Here is an 11,837-nt window from a genome sequence, read left to right as displayed (position 1 = left end):
TGAAAATGAATAATACTTAGTTACCTGCTGCATGAAGAGGATGTTTAAGAGTTCTATCTCAACGACTTGTAATTATTTCTAACACCCATTCTTTAGCATTAAGTCAAATGAGGTTCTCTTTCATAACTCGAATCAATTCGTACACAAATGGCATTGTAGGAACAACTTCTGAATCGATAATGCGAAGAACCGTGTATAACACCTCATAGATTGACACTAGCTTTCCCACTCTCTCTTAGTATGCATGGTCAAACATAAGTTTTTCAACCTCTTTGTCAATTAATGTGCGACTTAAGTTGTGTTGTGCCCATTCATCACTGATAAACATTTTCTTCAAATTTGCCTTCTTTTTCAAAAGACTGTCAAGGGAAATATAATTGGTTGCAAATCTTGCTGCTTTAGGGCAAACTATGTCTCCAGCACACACCTTCCGCATCTGCGGAAGCAACCAACTATGGTTATAGATGAAGTTGGTTATCTTTTGAGCCTTTGTAATCACATCTACAACACTCGGCCTTTTACCAATGTCTTCAAACATTAAGTCGGTGCAATGTGTTGCACACAGAGTTCAATAAATATTGTATTTCTTCTTTAACAACTTCCCTGCCTTCATGAATGCCGACCCATTATCCGTAACTATTTATACCACATTTTGTTTGCCAACTTCCTTGATCACATTCTTCAACAAGCCATATATGTATTTGTTGTCCTTTATATAATTTGATGCATCAACAAATTTGAGGAAGATTGTGCTACCTTTTAAATATACCATGGAATTAATTATGCTTAATATCGTGGGCCCAGTCCATCCATCACATATAATCGTGCATCCATAAGTCTTCCACTTTTCTTTTTGAATATTGACATAAGCTTTCATGTCTTTATACTCCATATCCAAATACTTGTGTTTGCTTTCATAAGGAGACGGTGGTTCTATACCCATACCTACCATCCATATATAATTAAAACATATAAGAACATTTGTGGCAATCATACTTTATAAATAATAATGATATTGTTAAAATGAATACAACTTTTAAAATTATAGTAATTACGTGGTTGTTGTGCACCAACAATCATGTTCTTGAAGTGGTGAGAGTCTGCTTTACCGGGTGCAAAACTCTCATATATGAAGAACTTATTCATCAAACGTCCCATGGTTTCCTTGATGGCACCACATTTGAAAAGATTTTTCATATTTTTCTATCTTGCTACTGAAGATTTGTATAATAAGGATGCATGAGGCGCTGATGAATCCAAATATCGAACACTTTGTGATCTTCACATATACCTTGTTAGATTAGTTGAATGTGAAGACTTGCCTATTATAATTATTAAAATTAAACATATATGTTAATTTAATATTATTGATAAAGTTGATAAGAAATAGTAATAATTCAAATTAATATTATACCTTTTATTCTTTTGCCTCTTACAAAATGTTCTTCTTGTTGTTGATTCCATTCAGCAGCTTTTGATGCTCGAACCACCTCTCTATAAGCATGTCACTCATCAGGGTGCATGTTAGAGCACTTTATCCAATGAGTAATTTTTTATTCTTCAAGGATTCTCATAAAATAATTTTAATAAAAATATTTGAAAATTCTTGAGAATAATTTTTTAAAAGGAAATTTTACTTAGTTTTATTTTCACAAAATGTATTTCCTTTAAGAATTACTAAAAATTATTTTTATGAAAAACATTTCATTTATAAAATATATATACATGTTAAGCATAAAACATAAATATGGAAAATAAAATAATTTTCCATGGCCTTAGGGATCCTAACACAAATTTGATAAAATTTCTTAGGTTCTAAAGTCTCAAAATTATCAAACTACCCCTATATAAAAAATTAAGGTTAGAAAACAAAAGCCCTTAAAATTAGCGTAAGCTACCACACTACTAACACCAAGAACGCTAGTCTCCAACCCTTAAGTACAACTCCACGTGTCACCTTAAGTACAAGTCCTTAAGATCACTTAAAGGGATGCATGTCTAAAACCCATGAGACATCATGGTGCTTACCTTGAGAATGCCTATTGTCATCTACCTTAATTAATAGTTACTCAATCCATAGGGAATATATGACTACCTTAGGGTCTTACCTAGAGATTAAAGCCACTAAAGACCTTAGCACTAGCTTAATATGTTCTCAAGGTTGAGAGTTCATGTAGCATAGTAACTTGGTGAAATCATAACTACTTGATAGTCAATATCATGATTCATTGTAAGTCATATCTAATGTGTAACCATACACATTAGTGCACTCACCATGGGAAACTCATCTTGATGACTAAGACAAGTCATCCATTCAATTAGGAGGTAGTACACTACCACCTCAAAGGGATTGCCTAAGTCCATGAATAAGTTGTAAAAAAATTATTAACCTGCAAAGAATATATGACTTAGATTTTTTGTGTAATTCCTAATATACCCAAGTCATGTACAATGCAACTAATACATACCTAAATTCTTAAATAAATCTTAATGCAATTAAGGATAGAATAGTGAAAACTCAGGTCTAATTTTGTTGCATTATATTTTGCTTTTAAGTGTTCTATCCCAACAACATCATCATCTCAAACAACCTTACCCATTACTCCCTCATCTACACTTAAAACCTTACCATCTTTATCTACTATCCATTATGACAACTCCATACTTCAAATCACTATTAAAAACCTAATAGCCAAAATTTCTTGCAATGGTCTTAATTGATTAAATTTTTAATTAAGTAAAGGAAAGATGGGCTATATCATGAGTACCAAATCAAAACCCAACTCCAATGATCTAAGATATGAATTATGGGATGAGGAAATTTCAATGGTCATGTCTTGGCTACTACATTGCATGTAGTTGGGGACTAGTCAAACATACTAATTTTTGTCCACTATCAAAGAGAGTTGGGATAACGTGAGTCAAACTTATTCCAAGATTGGAATAAAAGCACAACTATATGAGTTGAACTATCGAATACATGGTACTAAGTAGGGATGGTCTAAGATTGAATATTACAATAAACTACAAAGTCTATGGTTGGATTTAGATCATTACTAGTAGATAAAAATGATAGTTGTTGAGGATACTACTAGATTAAAGAAGATATGGTGCAAGAGAGAGTATTTAAATTCTTAGTTGGTCTTAATCTTGAATTAGATCAAAATAAATGTACAAGTATTAAGGAAATAACATCTTCCATCCATCAAGGAGGTTTATGCTTATGTGATTGGAAAAGAAAGTTATTGAGTGATGATGCCTAGCAAAACTCATGGTCACACATGGAGTTGTACTCAAGGGTTGGAGACTAGTGTTCTTGGCATTGGTAGTGTGGCAGCTTATGGTAATTTTAAGGGTTTTTGTTTTCTAGGCTTAATTTTTTGTTATAAGGGTAATATGATAATTTTGAGACTTTAGAACCCAAGAATTTTATCAAATTTGTGATATGATCCCTAAGGCCATGGAAAATTATTTTAATTTCCCTTTTTATGTTTTATGCTTAACATGTATATATTTTTATAAATGAAATGTTTTGCATAAAATAATTTTTAGTAATTCTTCAAGGAAATCAATTTTCTTGAAAATTGGATTCAAAAAAGTATTATTTATTAAATTTTGGTACAATGTAGATTAAGGAAATAGATTTTGTGAAAATAAAACTAAGAGAGTAAAATTTCCTTTTAAATAATTATTCTCAAGAATTTTCAAATATTTTTAAAAAATATATTTTATGAGAATCCTTGAAGAATAACAAATTACTTATTGGATAAAGGGCTCTCTAGAATTTCTTTTTATTATTATTTTTCAATATTTAGAAAATTTCTCATTATGTTAATGTTTAATTGAAATAATAAATAGTTTTTGAAAATTTTCAAGATGGATAATTTATCATTAAGGATACACTAAAAGTGATGGTTTTAGTAATTTTTAATGGAATAAATGATTATAAAATAAGATTTTAAATTTAATATATTTATTAAATTGAAAATGTGTAGAAATAATGAAAGTTTTATGGAAAAATAATTTTAAATTGTAAGAGTTAAAGTTCCTTTTTGCATAATTATTCTCAAGGATTTTAAATATTCTCTTTAAATTTATTTTATAAGAATTCTTGAAGAATTAAATATATTCTTATTAAATAAAGTGCTTTAAAATTTTCAAAATTTTCATAAATTGAAAGTTTCCTTGTTACACTAGAGTTTTTAATTTGGAAAATAAATATTTTATAAATTTTCATAAGAGATAATTTATCACTAAAGGACATTCTTAAATTGGAATTATGTAACAAATGAGAATATTTATGAAAATGGATTTTAAAATTTGAAATAAGAAATTAAGTAAGAAAGGGTCATTGGAAAACCCATAGCCTCCAAGAATAAGTAGATCCTAATCTGGGTCATCATCACCCCAAATGATGAGTTAGTCCAAGGACTCAAGAGATATGGACTTTCATTATCATTTCAAGGCCCATCTTAATTTTAGGTCATTACCATTCCAATGGCATATTAAGCCCAAATATCAAGGAATGTGGGTTTTCTTATGAACAAGACTAGCTATGTTAATGGTAGGAGCAACACTCATACAATGGGTTTTTTACTTGGTAACATTGATGTCAAGGATCTTGGTAATACACTCGGAATATGAAAGTTATCTGTGTTATGATTGAGCCCCTAAAAAAAGACATGATGTAACAAGTTAGATTTAATTGTCCCCTTCTATCCTTTTGGTATATTGATATTGATTTGAGCATTTAACCCATGTCTCTTACATTGGACATGACTTGGGTGCATTAGGAGTTGCACAAAAGATATAAGTCCTAGGTATCTTGTAAGTAGATAAGTTGTCCATAGTTGGTTCATCGATTTGAGCAATCCATCTCAGACTACAATGCACTACCTCCTAATTGGATGGATGACTTGTCTTGAGATGGTTTTCCCATGGTGAGTGCACTAGTGTATGTGATGCACATTGGATACGACCAATGGTGAATCATTACGTAAGGCTATTAATCATCATGATTCACTAAACTACTATACTACATGGACTTTTAACCTTGAAAGGGTATTAAGCCTATGATAAAATCAAAAGAAAGCTTTGACCTATGAGTGAGACCATATGTTAGTCACGTATCCCTAAAGATTGGGTTACTATTGATAAAGGTTGGTGGTAACAAGTATTCTTAATAAAGGCATCATGATATCTCTTGAGACAATCTATCCCTTTGGGTGATTGAATGGACATGTGATCTAAAAGATTATGGCGATAACATTTCATTTAGTAGGCATATGTTCCTTGGATTTAAAGTATGTCAATTGATCAGCTAATAAGGAGATCTATAACTCAAGGGTTGGAAAGGTAATCTTGATAGGTGATAGTACTACCTTGTTAGATTACGAACATCAGTTCATAAGGAGTTAGCATGTAGGATAGTAGGTCATGGACTTGAGCTTTGTCTTGTTATTTACATAAGGTACTGAAGTACAATTGATTCTTTGTAATGAGTGTTAAATCAACTTCAAAATTGGATTCTGAGGGAACCAGTACTCCTATGGGTCATAATGGTCCGTACTCAAGCTCATATACCTTTATGATATTGATTCGTTCCCAATTGGTGTCTCAGCTGATTCATATCCGGCCGGTGCTTTTTGATTGAGAGAGTAATCAACAAAATTTATAACCTATATCACCATGCATTAGGATAGCCTTAGCTAGCATAGCATAGTGGCTCTAGGGTCGTTCACTGGGAAGGGTTTTCAACTCACAACTGATACCAATTCAATTCATTTCAAGGTTAGCTTAAGAAAACATAAAGATGTTTGAGTGAAAAAGGTTTGGTTTTAAACTAACTAAAAATAAAGTAAGGGAAATTACTTATGAAGAAAAACATTCCTTGGAGGTTTGGGTTCACAGGGGAGATTCCTCATGCAAAAATGGAGCTTCGGTCATTTGGTTCATTTCCTCGCATTAGAGAATTAACATATAGTCAATTCTCTAACCGGTGCTGTACAGATGCATCCCTTTAATGGATTTCAGCTTTAATTCCCTCTCACTGATGCAACTTGCAATGGCTCGTGCCTCTCACCTAGCATTTTCCATTCAAGTTGATCTTTAACTTTGGACTTTCCTTCTCAAGCTCGCAAGAGATAACTAATGGATGTCTCCTTGGAGTCCAAAAGCTTACCAAGTGTTGGCAATTCTAGAAAATCCTATCTTCAAGTCACTTCCCAAAAGCTCGCAAGAGATAAACAAGTGCATCTCAATGGATGGAGATCACTTGCCTTACCAAGTGTTGGCTCAAGTGACTTGAAGGTGTTTTAAGTTAACTAATAACATAGAAATCATTAAAGGATCACACTTTCTCTTCATTAATAGCTGAAACCACAAAGCTATAAATTCTTGCACTTGGAACCTTTTCCTGCAACCTTAGCTCCAAGGAACTAAAAGTCTAGCCACTCATTCTCTGAGGAAACTTCCTCAAGGCTTGTTTGGCTAGAAAATAAAAAGAACGAGAAAACAAAAATATATATATGAAAAGCAGAGCAAGTGCTCTGTAGATATATTACTTATACAAAAGGTTGTCTCCTAGAACAAGCTCCCCAACATGTCTTTTTAAAGAAGATTACAAACTATATATATATGGGTTTATTTACCCCTTGTTCTTACTTAAAGACAAAGGAATCCTATGATAGGTGGATTACAAGGAGAGTTTGGGGATTTATACCTCAAATATCTAAAGTAAAATATCCCAAAATATCTCAAAATGTCGGTCGAAAATATCAAGAAGCTTTAGGAGAACACCGCAGCACTGTGCAAAATGGCTCCGGGTAAGCTAAAATGTCGGCCGCGGATGCTCTCCGGGTAAGCTGAAATGTCGGCCGCGGATGCTCTCCGGGTAGGCTGAAATGTTGGCCGCGGATGCTCTCCGAGTAAGCACTATTAGAGAATCTGGATATGTCTGATCGGGGAATTTGAAATGCCTCCTCTCCTATCCAGCGTCAGGCGCCTGATGTGAAATATCCGCTTAGAGTATCCGGGCATGTCTGACCGGATAGAATTTCGGGAGTGAGATATCCGCGCGTCGCAAGGGGGACCGTCTGCATGTACAAGGTGTAGGGACCCCTCCCCCTGATGACACGGAGCACGCATTGCTATCTAGCGCAACTCCATCTGGATTCCCTTAGGGGACATGCGCCACCATGCTATCCGAACTCCCTCAGGGAGAAGCACATGACACTCGTGAACATCACACTCCGGACAATAGCATATCCTATTCGGATGGAAAACATTGACTAAAGTGAGCAAGCCTTGCTACAGCCCACATTCCGCCACCCTCCAATGGTGTGTCCGGACGCCCTGTCCGGACATCTTTTTCCATGGATTCCTAAAGAAATCTCCTCAATCTCGGATTGCTTTGGTGATCAAAAAGCTATCAAAACACTAAAACTTAACACAATTTGATTAGAAATCATTGCAAGGGTCCTTAATATGTTAATTGGGTTAAAAGGTGATAACTACTACTCAAAAGTGTTTAAAAGAGTTTATTACAAGCTATGAAATAGCACTTTTTGAGTAGTAATCAAATATGGTTTATGAAGGTTGGATTGACTCTAGGTTCACTTTTGTGCATAAGGGTCTTTTGCTAATTATGAGAGGTTACACAGAGGTTAGTGGTCAAGGTCTTTAGATTAAGCTAGTTGATTAACTAGATGAACCTATGAGGTTAATTAATGAATTAGACCCCGTTGTGCGCTATATTAAGTAACTTAAGCCTACCATGGACTTAAATCACTTAAGTTTAGTTAGGCAACCCTATAAGTACGTCCTTAAGGTTTAAGGTTTCCAATTAGTTGTCTTCCACCATCTAGAGAGAAGAGAGCCATAGCCTCCTCCCTTCCAAAGGCCCATCTTTGGAGTGTTGAGATCATAGTTAAGAGTCATTAAGTAGAAGATCTTGGGTGTACGAGACCTCTAGATACTTCAGGCATCAACTTTACCGCATGAATTTGATTTGGGAACATCCAAATTGAGGTATTGTATTCTATTTCACTGTAATATAGATCCTATGATTGTAAAAAAATCATGTTATGTTTCCGTTTCTACTGATATAGAGGCCTAGAAAGTTTTTGCATGCACTTAACCTAATATGGGTACAAGAAATGGGGTGGTAGAGGATTCCCTACACCTTTGATTCCCTTAATGAATCAATAAGTGAACATGAGAAATTCTAGTAGACTTCCAATGAAGAGCTAATTTTAGAAGATTTGCCTAATTAAATTCCAGCTAATGAACTTGAGAATCAACTCAAATAAAGGGAACACATGTTGCTAACAAACACCTCTAAACTAAAAGTGTATTCCAAGAAGGGAAAATCTATAGCATTCTCTCATATCCAATCATCTAACTTTTAATCAGGTAATAGAAATACACATTCTAATGTCTATGATGATTTATATTGTCATATTGCTTGAGGAAAGAAAGGCATTGTAAAACTCATTCAACATCCAATTTCAAATTTTATCACATTATATTATTTGTCTTCTATATACTAAGCCTTTATTACATAAATGTCTTCCACCGAAATTCCAAACATAGTCAATGAGATCCCAAACTTAGCATCTTAATAGGGTCAATTGAATATGTTTTGATGAGTATAGGACCTCAAGTTTAACCCCTAACTAAAGTTTGTTGTTAGAGCCCTTATTAATGGTGCACAATTTCAAATAGTGCACCTTGAACGTGTGCAATTTCACAAATAACATACTATTTACTTCATTAAAATAGCACATCCCAAGGGTGAGCAATCTCAAAAAGCGCATCGAGTAACTATTCGAATGGCACATCTCCAAGGGTGTGCAATTTCAAAAGAAGCACACTTTAGAAAGGTGTGCATTTGCAAATAACACAATCTCTTCCACTCAAATCGCAAAAATCAGTGTTTTTTTACAATAAAAAGCAAGTCCAACCATTGAGTGGGCACACACTTGAAAAATACAAGTCCACACAAACACAACTCTTCTAGTAAGTTAATTACCTTGATAGCTTTTAGGGATAACATTATTGTTATTGGAAATGATGAGAGGGAAATTCAAAGGCTAAAAACTTATTTGTCCAATGAATTTGAGATCAAGGATCTAGAGAGTCTAAAATATTTCCTTAGGATTGAAGTGACACACTTAAAAGGGGGGATATTTATTTCCCAACAAAACTGTCCCTGATTTTCTAAGTGAGATATAGATGTTTAGATGTAAACTAGTAGAGATTCTCATTGAGTAGAATCATATAGTAGGAGAAAGAATAAAGGATAATATGGTAGTCCATGACCTCTATTAAATATTAGTTGAGAAATTTATTTATTTATTTATTTCATACTTGACTAGACATTTGCATATGTTGTAAGTGTGTGTGGTAAGATAATTCATGTATTCACCGCATGAATCTCACATGAAGGCAATATATAATATCTTACATTACCTGAAGTCTACATCGGGTAAGGGAATCTCACACTCAACCAAACATTGCATATGTTGTAAGTATGGTAAGCCAATTCATTCATTAACCACATGAATCTCACATTGAGGCAATATATAGAATCCTACGTTACTTAAAGTTTACATTAGGTTAAGGGTATCTTATTTCAGAAGACAAGAAATATAGAATTGGAAGCTTACAATGAGGTTGATTAGACTGGATCAATTGTCAATAGAAGGTCCACTACCAGGTATTATACGTTCTTAGAAGGAAGCCTAGTTTCTTAGAGAAATAAAAATAGTGGTTAGGTCTAGCGTATAAGCTAAGTTTAGGGTCATGGCTTAAGGGATTTGTGAATTACTCTTGATAAAGATCATTTTTACATACCTTGGCATTACTTTGAAAAAAGCCATAAAGTTATATACTAATACCAAGCTACTATAAATATAGCTCATAACCTCATTCATCATGATTGCACCAAGCATGTGAAAATAGATCAACATTTCATCAAAGACAAACTTGATAATTTGCACTTCGCATGTCCTTTCTTCTTAACAATTAGCATATTAACAAATGGCCTACCAAGTTCAATTTTTTATGCCAGTGTTGTTTATTGTTTTTAAAATTTTTTGTTGAAAAGTAACTTATTTTAAGTAGTTTGTTTTTTTTTTTGACTTATTACTTATTTTTAAATTTTTTGACCAAATAAAAAAAGTCAAATTATTTATTTATTTATTTATTGTTATTATTATTTTATCTAAAGTAAGTAACATTTGAAAACCACCAAAACTATTGCATGAATGTTCTCTGGCTTGAATTACCTTAGTTGGTGGCACGTGAAACGGCTGTCGATACCTTTAAAGACAAAATAAATATTAAATAAATCTTGCCATGTCATCTCAAAATTCCACAAAATTAAATGACACGGAATTTTTTTTTTTTTTTTGACCAAACAATTTTACTTGTCTGGTGGTGTATTTATGGATGGTTTTAAAGTTTAAAATTTAAAATTTAAAAATAATATATTTTTATTTTTAGAAAATATTTAAAAGGTGGATGGTAGAAATTTTGTGCCTTTAAGACCAAATTAAAAAAATTATTTACTATGATAAGAGATTGGAAAATAATTTTACGCCTTGTCTATAATAATATATTATTTTTAATTTTGAAAAGCAGTTGAAATTGATGATATTAATAATTATAAAATTTTAATTAAACATGAAACATTTTGTTAGAATAAGAAAAAAATTCGAAAAAGCGTTTATTAAGTTTAGAAAAGAATGTTTGCTGAAGACCATTTATTAGATCTTAATAGTTTATTTTAGGAATAATTTTATATAAAGAATTCATGATTAAAACAATTTTAATATTATATAAGTCTTTTGCTTCTTCTCAACTAATTTTCCAAAGAATATTAAAGATATTTGAATATTTGAATAAAAAATATTTTTCTTAATCTATTAAGAAGTTGATTTTTAGCATATGAAAAACAAACAATTTAACAATTAATAGAAATAAAATATTAAAAAATAAACAACTTAATACTTAATAATATTAAGTACTATTTAATTTTAAGTTTTATTTAAAATTAAATCTAAAAAACAAATAGCATATTAGACAAGTTGGGAATGTAAAATATCTTTGTATTGACTCAAGGGAGGTGTTAGAAGATTAGCACACAAAATTAATAATTAATTTTTCTACTATATATATTTGATTTTGCTGCCATATATATATATATATATATATATATATATATATATATATATATATATATATATATATATATTAACAAAAGTTGACCAATGATTTTTTGTACCGAGAATCTGGTACAAAAATTTAAGGATGCTAGAGGAACATGACTATAGACATGGCCAGATCAAAAAATACATTATTTTAAAGGTATCTGGTTTGAACTGAGTATGGACCTTGTGGGCTTACTAGAAGTGCTAAGTAATAGCTTGTGATTACAGAGTAACATAAAGATAGCAAGAGGAAAGAGACCTGATTTAATGTAGGTTTCCTTCAGTTCTTGATCTCCTCCGTCACAAAACCAGCCAAAGCATTCTATTACTAAAGTTCAAACAAAGTGGCTAAACGAAAGAGTCTATTGCAGGCCCAGAATTACCAACCAAAACTATAGCAGTATATGAACCCAAATTGCATTGAAGAAACGAAAGGGGGGAAGAAATGAACTCAAAAAATCAAAGGGGAATGGAAGAATGGCTCCATACCAAGCCATCCTGGTTCTCATAGAATCTCATACCTAAAAGATGAAGGAGAAGAAGCACCAACAAAAACAATAAGAGAAACTGAATAGCTCCTTAATTGTAGAAATATGAAGCTTCAATCTCAAGGAAAGGGCAAAC

Source organism: Vitis riparia, chromosome 19, assembly GCF_004353265.1.
Source record: "Vitis riparia cultivar Riparia Gloire de Montpellier isolate 1030 chromosome 19, EGFV_Vit.rip_1.0, whole genome shotgun sequence".
In the NCBI taxonomy this organism is placed as follows: domain Eukaryota; kingdom Viridiplantae; phylum Streptophyta; class Magnoliopsida; order Vitales; family Vitaceae; genus Vitis; species Vitis riparia.
The sequence above is the reverse complement of the archived record's forward strand: the minus strand, read 5'-3'. Positions refer to the sequence as shown.